The 11,234-nt window shown below is 40.0% G+C and overlaps 1 pseudogene; it reads left to right on the plus strand.

Annotated features, from left to right (window-relative positions):
• The first annotated feature begins 3,908 nt into the window (after positions 1-3,908).
• On the plus strand, positions 3,909-9,788 carry LOC102436606 (annotated as a pseudogene).
• Positions 9,789-11,234: the final 1,446 nt, after the last annotated feature.

Genomic DNA, 11,234 nt, shown 5'->3' on the forward strand with positions numbered 1-11,234 from the left:
TATTCTAGATCTTTTTCTGTTTGATATATATTGCTTTCTCTTTATTTCTGAAGTTTATTATAGCTTCATGAATTCCTGACAGCCATGTTTTGGAAACAACAAAATGCCAAGAATGGAGTTAGTGAAGGCCTGGATTAATGAAGTAGCAGTAGATATGGCCTAATACTTTGTTATAAAGATTAGAGAAGACAATGATATGGACTTAGTCGCATTTGATTCATTTAGAGAAGGAGATGGTAATGAAAAGGAAAGAGAAAATAATGATCCCTAGGTTTCTAGTTTGTGCAGCTATAAGGATAGTAGTGTGATTTGCTGATTCAGAGAATGCCAAAGAAGCATTGGATAAGGGATAGAGAGGTAGGTAGGTAGGTAGATAAATAGATAGACAGACACATTTTAGAGTTCTCTATCAGTCAGGTGTCATTTCAGAAAACAGGAAACAGAAACCACTCTTGATTCAAATGAAAAGGAATTTAACTTAGATTTAGATGCTTACAAAATCATGGAAAGGGTAGCAGATGCCTAAAGTCATGGTAAATCATGCTCTGTTGATTTCAAGGTGATTAGCCTGTAGATCTGGAGGTCAGGAAGCTACCACAACCTCTACCTTCACTGTTCACACTAGTCTCTCACACCCATGAAGCCTGTCACCAAGGGTTAGGATATTGGTGTCCAGTGCTACAAATACTCAGTTCTGTTTCACCTGGATTGCCAGAAAACACAGCTAAAGAAAAGTAGCTTTTACTTCATCTATATCTTTCAAACCAGGACATTTCATTAGCAGCAGCAATATTTATTCTAGTCTCCATGATATAGGCAGAAACACTGACAGGCTTTAGATAGATGCTATGTGTCAATGAATCATCTATAGTTAAAGCATTCAAAGGTCTCTCAGAAACAAATGACTAGGGGACCACTGGTTACAAAGGTCTGAAACCTGTGTAGATAGGTTTCAGAATGTACAGAATTTGTAGGATGGATGAGAAGAAATGAGCCATTGTTCTGAATTGTTAGAAACCAAACTAACCTCTTTAGACAAAGGATTTTAGGTTAAATTTCAAAGAAAAAGACATCTACCAGTTACAAAACCATGAATTTTCTTCCCACAAGAGGACTAAATTGTCACTATGGGAGCTGGAAGTATTAATCCAATTGCATGTTGTGAGGTCCCAAACAGTCTTCGGGCAATCATCAAATTGTAACAAAGCATGTGCATGCATATGTGCTTTTTTCTTCTGAGTAGAGAACAAATAGCTTTAATCAGATTATTTAACACCTTTGCTGGTGAGAACCATTGTGTAGAATTTCTGTCACTGTAACCCAAGAGATACTGCTAATAAGCTAACTTCAAATTGGGTCAAAAGAGGGCTCTTCAAGGCCTTGTATAAATGTGAACTTAGTTTCTTTAGAACAACTGCAAAGCACACTTTTGTCAATGAGAAAAGCAATGCTGAGGCCAGGACTTTTGCCTCAATTTCATTTCTATCAACAGGAAATTGGATTAGCCTCCTAAGATTGAATCTGAGAAGGGATTCATACTGGTGGAGCTTATTCTAGGAATCAAGCAAGAATGGCAAGGGGGATGTCATGAGTCATGCAATCCCTAGGCCTTTATGCTACTTCTATAGAAGTTAATTCTGTTTGACCATTCCTTAATTAGGTTCCAAATGCCAGCTTTCTTAGGGAGGATAGAGTCTTGATTACCTCATGTATTCCACCAAGCAATAGTAGTAGTTTGATACCCTCAGAAAGGTAACCTAATATTGAGTACTTGTTTTCTCTATGGCACAAGGTCTGGGAGTTAATACACCACAATCTATTTGGTAAAGTTGTTTTTTTTAAATCAAAAATTGTAAATTAATTTTAACTATAATCAATGTTCAAATAAAAATTTAAAGAGAATGAAGAACATTTTAGGGTCCAAATATTTGGTAACAAATATGTACAGATTCCAAGCTACATAAAACTGTAAATATGCTATTCTATTGACTTGAGTTCACATTTTTTAATTTATCTTCATTTGTTTTCTTTATTTTTTATTGTTAACACTATTACAGATGTCCCCATTTTCCTCACCTTTACCAACTTCCACCCAGGCCCTGACCAATCCATCCCCTTCCTTCTGGCCATTGCCTCACTGTTGTCTGTGACCATGGGCTATGCATATATGTTTCTTGGCTAATCTCTTCACCGTCTTTCATCCAGTTGCCCTTCTGAAAGCTGTCAATCTGTTACAAGTATCCATGCCTCTGGTTCTAGTTTATTCATCAGTGTATTTTGTTCATTAGATTCCACATATAAGTGAGGTTATGTGGTATTTGTCTTTTTCTGTTTGGCTTATTTCACTTAGTGAAGAAGAGTGAAAAGGACAAGAGAAGAATGAGCTAAGGCAGAAAACTGAGAAAAAGCTGGGCACAAGAAAGGAGTAAAGGGGAAGAGATAAAGTTCAGTGAAAAGCTATAATTTATAGTTTACATAATAATTATGTCAGATTAGCAGAAATGATTCCAACAAAAAGGCATATGAAAACAGTGTTCTCTCTCTCTCTCTCTCTCTCTCTCTCTCTCTCTTTGTTAATCCTCACCTGAGGATATTTTTCCATTGATATTTGCAGAGAGTAGAAGGGAAGGGGGGGGAGGGAGGGGGAGAGAGAGAGAGAGAGAGAGAGAGAGAGAGAGAGAGAGAGAAAAGAAAGAAAGAAAGAAAGAAAGAAAGAAAGAAAGAAAGAAAGAAAGAAAGAAAGAAAGAAAGAAAGAAAGAAAGAAAGAAAGAAGAAAGAAAAACGAAAGAAAGAAAAACGAAAGAAAGAAAGAAAGATTTACAGAGAGCTAGGCATCCAAAATACATGCCCTTGACTGGAATAAAACCCAGGACCCTTCAGTGTGTGGGCTCACATTGTATCCACTTAGCCAAACCAGTTAGGTCAACACAATGTTCTTTATGACGTCAGTTGCTCTGTCTCCACCCCCAAATGCTATTGAGAAGCAGTCATCCTAAAATGTAACCAAAGTAAAACATGATATAATATGGGAAATTATGGCATGTTATAAAATAATATGGAAATTAAAATAAAAGGAGAAGCAGTGTTTAATGCTAAAAGTTAGCAGAGGCTGCAAAATAAAATACTCCTTTAGAGAAGGGTGGCTGAGGAAGCTACCATACCTTTTTGAAATGCACTATAGAATCATTTAACTCTTGTGCCACATTCACCATATGAAAAAAAATGGTTTTGATTTTTAAAGTGCCTTTTAATAGCTTTCTCACCTGGGATAATAATGTGGTGAACAACTAACATTTGTATTCTGACCCGCTTAGCATTAATATTTTTGTGTAAATTACTTTTCTGTCATAAACTACATTTTATGCAAGTATGGGTCAAAAATAATAGGTTTCCCAGAGTTTCATGAGCCCAGTAGTAGAAGCTGATATAGAAAGGTGGGGGGCCTTGCATATGTGGTAAACATACTAAGTTTTAGGAATTGGTTAATTGCAGTATAAATAATAGAATTATTAACATACTACCAACAGTTACATTTAAGGAAAATGAACCTATTCACTTAGGGCTTTAATGAAATAAATTAAATATAAATATATATAGTTTTTACTAAAAATAATATAAATAAGGCCACAGTACTTAAAATTAATGGGAAAATATTGTAGTATTTTAATAGTAAAGAAAAAATAATCTATGCCTCAAACTCACTCTATAATGATCTGTTTTAAATGACTCTCTCAAACAGTGTGGTTTATATACATCACCTAACAAAAGTGCTTACCTGATGTAAACATCCACAGGTTAATTGAATTATTGTAGGGATTCAATCAGCGAGTTTGAATTTGAATTTGTCATGAGTGATGTATTATTTTTGCTTACTTTAGGGTAATGGGTATACTTGACAGGAGTCAGAATGACTGATGACTCACAGTATGAAGATTTTCTTAACACAGAGTGGTTGTACAGAAACACGACGAGAGGTAAACAGTTGAGGTGAAAATAAGTAAGCCTTCAGCTGAAAATGTGCACTATGCAATACCAATTCCTTGAACTGACTATAAACAGACACCAATATCAGGTTTCCAGTGCTTTCTGCCATAGGGCTTATTTTCTGCCAAGAAATGAAATTCATTCTGAATTGTCCCCAGAAATTAATCTTCTATGTGTTAAATCATATGTATGAACTAGGCACAGGAAGCTGATGCAATAATTTGTACCTTGAAGTCAGAAAATTTACCAATGTGCGTGCTTTTTGCAGTCAGTTTAACAGAGAGCAGGTCTTTGGCTTCGCATAAAGTATACATTAAGAGCCTATCCTGTACATCAGGCATTCTTTACCTCCCTTTCATTTTCTGTTCACAGTCATCCCTTTCTTCATCTTATTGTTCCAGGATCCTACATCTGTGCTACAGGTTGGGGCTCCAGGCAAGCCATCTTCACAATCATTTGCGTGGTGATCTAATCCTCTTGTTTAGAGAGCTCACAAAACTGGATCAATAGTCCATTTCTTTCTGACATGGGCATACAGCCCTACTGCCACTGTGCTCTGTATAGGGGAAATGCTATAAGTTGTTACCATTTTTCCTTTGTAAGGTAACAACTCCAAATTTAGTAGAAATTCTTTGTATTTCTATTTTTATAGTCTGAGTTCTAGTTTTCTTTGGGGGCTCAGAAGTGTTGAGGCAAGCAACACTCTAGGTGTCATCCTAGCTACTGGTCTGAAGATTTATTTTACTTCAATTTCCACAGTGCACTCTTCTCCTGTTGTGACTCCACATTCTGCACAAATTTTCACTCTGTCAGTGTCTCATCTTTCATCTTTCCATTAAATAGATCTGTAACTCTCTCTATACGCCTGCAGTGTGCCCCCTGTCACTGCCTGTGTGCATGCAAGGGCAAATGAAATCAGTGCTTTATCCTGGACGAGGCGATTTGGGGTAAGGACTTATGATCTGAAGAATCTATTAGGAATAATTTATTCTTCAAACCCCTTCTTCTCATTAAGAATTACTACTGGATAAATCCTGATTTCACAGTTGTATTTCCATTTTTCATGCAACAATTGTCAAATGGAAAGAATTATAATATTGTGAGATGGAAAGAGATATTGGCTTATAGATCATGTCACGTTAACATTCTTGGAGAGTAGCAACTGCATCTACTCACTACTCAAAGCAAAAGAATATAAAAGAGTTGTACTAATTGCTCATTATACAACCTAGATGCAGGTCAAATAGAAATATCTCACTTTATTTACAGAAAGAAGGAATATTGTAAACAGAAAATGAATAATTCTACATTTTAAAGCTGCAGTCAATACTATATAATAAAAGCATAATATGCTAATTAGACCAGATGTCCTTCCGGACGAAGCCAGGGCTGAAAGGGCTGAGGCAGAGGTGACCACTGCGGCAGGCGTGGGCCGAGGGTTGCAGGGGCTGAGACAGAGGTGGCTGTGATGGTGGTGGTGGCCAAACTCCTTGCATGGATTTTGTACATCGGGCCTCTAGTAACCTATAATTTCTAAAGTGGACATTATCTAAAAATTACATATTCCTTTGTAATTGTCAATAACATGATTATGTGACACACACACCCAAATTGGGTTGATTCTAAATGATTCAACTGCATTAATCTCTTTAGCCTCTTTAAAAATATGGGACAGATAGGCTGATATTTTCCATGATTTCCTTACCTGGCAAGGTGAATGATCATACATAAAACTTTAAGAAGTCCCTAAATAATCTCTAGACCTACGGAAATGGGACTAGCAAGAAAGAGAAACAACCAAATAGAAAAACTCATGAACTGTCTGTTTTTCTTTTCAAAACTCCCTTATGCATTAAATTCCCCTCTAAACATGACCTACTAGTTTTACTAGCTCATGTTTTATCTCTAGCTCCAAAGGTTAGCAAAGGCAGTGACAAAAAATACATGTGCACTATATATATTTAAATATATATTATCTACATATATAAAAAGCCAGTGGCCAGAACGACCGATCACCAGGAGGTGCATTGATGGGTTCTGCCTGCGGCAGCTTGGCGGAGTCTGAGTCCCGCAACACAGGGGGGTCTGGGTCCCACGCAATTTCACGCACTATAATATACAGGATGCGGTAAAAGGAAGTTCGCGATTGTGAGTACACAAAACAAGAGTTTATTCTTGTATTATTATTTATTAATTATTGTATGATTTCCCATACAAACAACTGTAAACCTGATTTGTCACACCCTGTATATATTGTATATATAGTATATATGATGGAGAAAAAACAATTGCAAAGTAGTTCTACATAAATAATAGATTAAGATAAGCACTGTAAATCTAATCATATGTTTACAGTAAAAAAGTTGAGATCTTTCTTTATGTTAGGCACACTATTAACTATTTTAATTATATTCTCTCTGCTATATTCTCTCTATTTCCACAATAACCAAACCTATTAGGTAGATATTATTATCCCCATTTAATAAATAAAGAAAATTAAGCATAGACAGTTTAAATATCTTGTGCAAAAGCACCCTTGGAGTTAGGGGCAGGGGCAGAATTTCAATCTATGAAATGATTGCCTGACTTAAAAACACTAATTGTTTTCATTATAAAATCATCTCTCTTATTCCATTTGGAATGTGTTGTTATTGAGATCTGTTTAAGAGCATTTACAAAACGTGTCTGAAACATCATGAAAACTATACATTTTATTTGAATAATTTTTGTTTTGCATTTTTTACAAAGTAAGACATTAGGGTTGTAGATTGTTTTTTGTTTGTTTGTTTGTTTTTTAATTAAAATGAGCACTTTACCTGGGTTTTATGTTTGAGAACCAACATAGTGTATCTACTCCAGTTGTTTCTTCACCACTTTTCACTGATTCCATAGGACTATTTTTTCAAATCCCATGTTCAATTGCAATTTGCTGTACAGAACCCATGTGAAAATGTTCACTCTACTGAATTAGGTCTGAATTATTCCCTACTCTTGTCTCTTGACTCTCTGTGAGCAAATTACAAAATTATTCCCAATGAATAAAATTGTTTGCAGAGTGGGAAGGGATCCCGGCCTCCAGAGGCTCCTGGCTGTGGGCCCCGGCTGCTCGCCTGTGACCAGGTGTACTCTGTGGATGCTGTGGAGAGGCTGTCTGTATATGGAGGTGGAGTGGTGTCCACTGTGCAACACTACTGGCCGGCAAGTGCATTCAGAATGGCGATTTCGAGTACTTGGATGGCCTCGACCAAGAGAGGTTTATAGATAAGAAGGAATGAATGGTTAAGCCAACTTAAGAGCAAGAAAGAAGAATTTCAAAAAGAAGTATTAAAAGCTATGGAAGGAAAATGGATAACAGATCAGTTGAGATAGAAACTAGCATCCTGCAAGATGAGGATTAAATAGCTGAAAAAACAATATGCAAAGGAAATGAAGAAATGAAGAAAAATTCTGAAGGCTTCTCAAAACCAAGGAAAAGAACCAGAAGCTTTATACTCAAGCACAGTGACATCAAGAGAAAAAGGAGAAGATTCAGAGGCACAACTGCAAACTTGAGGACCTAGTAGAAAAAAAAGGCCATCGACTTAAAAAGTCATTATGAGCGTCTGGCAGATCTGTGCCGATCTCATGTATTAGAGCTTACCTCTGTCATTTTTCCAATTGAGGAAGCGAAGACAGTGCCATGACCTCCAGCACCATGAGCAAGCTTGCTGAAGTGGAGGATGACTTCCACTCAGGGAGATGGGTCTGTGATGACCACAATGGGGACACCAGCAACAGCATCACAGGGTCTTGGATTAGCCTTCCCAACAGCCGGGACTACTCTGCCAACTATAATTGGGTAGAAGAGAAGAAAACCACACGGGGCCTGACATGGAGCATAACAACCTGCTTACATCGTCAGCGCCGCACTGTGCCATGCAACTCAGCTGGCCAACATGTATACTAATAAAAGGGTAATATGCTAATTAGAGCAGACGTCTTCCAGACGACCTTCCAGACATCCTTCTGGACAGAGCCGCAGCGGCTGCAAAGGGCCAAGGCATGGCTGTGAAGGGCCCATGCTCAGGCAGCTGAGGGGCGGCTTCAAAGGGCCCAGGCTCAGGCCAGCAGTAGCAGCAGCAGCTGGGTAATGGGGGCGGCACCTACCCCTGATCCACCAGGTTGCCTCCAGCAGAGGGAGGCCAGACTGTGGCTTAGGCTGGGGGCCGAGGGAGAGGCAGTTAGAGGTGATCAGGCCAGCAGGGGAGCAAGTTAGGGTAGATCAGGTCGGCAGGGGGGCAAGGTAGGGGTGATCAGGTCGGCAGGGGGGCAAGGTAGGGGCAATCAGGTTGGCAGGCAGAGGCAGTTAGGGGTGATTAGGCAGGCAGGCAGAGGGGTTAGGGGTGACCAGGCAGGCAGGCAGAGGGGTTAGGGGTGATCAGGCAGGCAGGCAGGCGAGCGGTTAGGAACCAGCGGTCCCAGATTGTAAGAGGGATGTCCGACTGCTGATTTAGGCCCCATCCAGCAGGGATCAAGCCTAAACCAGCAGTTAGACATCCCCCAAGGGGTCCCAGATTGGAGAGGGTGCAGGCCGGGCTGAGGGACCTCCCCATGCATGAATATGCATGAATTTTGTGCACCGGGCCTCTAGTTTATACTAATAAAAGGGTAATATGCTAATTAGACAAGATAGACTGGACATCATTCCAGACATCCTTCCTGACAAAGCTAGGGGCATGGCCAGCCTGCAAACCACCTGCAGCCCCTTGCCCAGGCCAGCCCCATCCCCAGTGGGGACCCCCACCCTGATCGGGGGCAGGACCGAGCTGCAAACCCCACAGCCAGCCACCCCACCCCCCACAGGAACTCCCCATCCCGATATGGGGCCCCCTTCAGGGCAGGCTAGCCAGACCCCACCCATGCACCAGGCCTCTATCCTATATAATAAAAGGGTAATACGCAAACTGACCCTAACAGCAGAACGACTAGAACAACCACTGGACCAGTAACTATGAGGCACACTGACCACCTCTTTGTCCCTTTCCCCAGTCTGCAGGCTCCAATCGCCTGATGGCCACCTGCGGCAGGGGCGGGGCTGGCAAGCAGGCGGGAACAGCCAACCTCTTGGTCCCTTCCCCTGGACATCAGGCACCGATCACCCGATGGCGAACGGGGAACCGGGGATGGGTGGCAGCAGGGGGCGGGGCCAGCTGTGGGCAGCTGGGGAAGATGGCCCTGATTGCAGGCCAGGCCTAAGGACCACGCCCGCACAAGAATTTCATGCGCCAGGCCTCTAGTTTTTCTCATATACTTGACATAAATCTTCCCAAAAAGCTGTGCAACAGTGAATTTTGTGGGGAAAATCTCAGCAGACAGAAATTTACTCAAGCAGTAAAGAAACTGAATGCAAATATTCTTTACCTGTGCTTTTCTCAGCATGTACGTTTAGATCAGTTACAACCACTGCATCCGTCAGGAATCTAATGTACCTGGTCAGCCCCAATTCTGAACACCTAGGCGGGTCAGACCCTTTGAAGTGCACGCAGACCTTGAGGAGTCCATGGAATTTGTGGATCCTGGAGTTGCTGGAGAATCAGATGCAAGTGGAGACGAGCACATAAGTGATGAAGAAACCGACTTGGACACAGACGGAGAACTTGCCAAGCCCCTGGTTTTGTGACATTCCTTCCCAGCCCGTGGGAGTCTCGCAGAGCCAGGGCACCCAGGCCTCCCTGCCCATTGCCAGCAGCAGTGCAGGTGGGATGCTCTCCTCTGCTGCAGCCTCGGTGACCTTCTGGTTTAAACTTACACTGGACACTGTTAATGAGCATGGATCAAACCATGCCAGATTTGCATCAGGAAAGTAAATTATGTATTTAGGTAAGGTCGTGCCTAGAAAAAAAAGTTTTTTAACTGTTAAAAAATGTTTGCAGTTTTTATTTATCTGGAAATTATTTCTGAGAAGTCAGACACTCTTGAGTACACTAATCCCAGTACTCTGTCTCTCCACTATCTATAGCAAACTTAATATTTAAGCATATTGTACCCTTTGCCACCCATTGCCTTCTATCTTAGGTCTTCTTGCATTACTGGGAGTTAGAATCTCTTGATTGCATATGGTATAAAAGATGTTGAGAAGAGCAGAGAAAAAATTAAATAACATTGGCTATTCAGCAAATGCTTTCTCTTTGTGTATTTGCACTTAAAAATGGGCAGATAGGAGGCTGAGAGAGTTTCTTATACTAGTACATTGTGGGAGACCCCACGCTAACCTGTGTCAGCGTTTCTCCTATTTTCTTTCTACATGGCTGTGTATATCTCAATAACTGTTAACTATTACATTAATGATACATAGTAATGTGAGATAATTTATCAGGTTTATCATAATTAGGAATAATTCTTCTCAGTATTTGACAAAATGCTGATTATTGTGTTAACGGTGTCTCTGACCACATCTTTCCTAAAGGAAGATGAGAAAGCCTTGGAAGACATAACTAACTTCCACCACATTGGGAGAACTTCCAAGGTATTTCCTTTTTTTTTAAGAACTTCCTTTCGCCAAAGAGAAGAATCTATGTTTTTAGTTAAAATTTTCTATATATAAACTGCAGTTTCTTCTGAGTTGCTAAATATTTAAATAAATAAATCATTTATGTACTCCAGGGCTTTTGTAGGGATTGTAATTTATAAATACTAGTATAATTAATAAAAAGTTACTAAGCCCCTACTGAATTTCCAAAATGCACTGTAGGGCATTTACTAAACCCATTCAGAGTGGAACTACAAATAATTTAAACCTCTATACTTGTCAGGGTAAATGAGCAAAATGTATTTTGATGTTAACTTACTAATTTGACGGAGCTATAGACTTTCCATTAAGAAAACTAAAGGCAGCCTTGGCCAGTTTGGCTCATCAGATAAAGCGTCAACCTGTGGACGGAAGGGTCCCAGGTTCGATTCCGGTCAAGGGCACATGCCTGGGTTGTGGGCTCGGTCCTACGTGCAGGAGGCAGCCAATCAGTGATTCTCTCTCATCACTGATGTTTCTATCTCTCTCTTCCTCTCCCTTCTTCTCTGAAATCAATAAAAATATATTTTAAAAAAGAAAACTAAAGGCATATCTATATCTTTGAGCATATGTAAAACCAATATATTATGTGTTATATTTGTAATACATAATGGAAGGGTGTCACAGTAAATTTCATCTCTTCTATAGATCAGCTACACAATGTTGATCTAATTAATGGTCAATGGGATGGCAAGTGGGGGC

The sequence above is a fragment of the Myotis lucifugus genome, unplaced genomic scaffold (assembly GCF_000147115.1).
Source record: "Myotis lucifugus unplaced genomic scaffold, Myoluc2.0 scaffold_0, whole genome shotgun sequence".
Classification (NCBI taxonomy): domain Eukaryota; kingdom Metazoa; phylum Chordata; class Mammalia; order Chiroptera; family Vespertilionidae; genus Myotis; species Myotis lucifugus.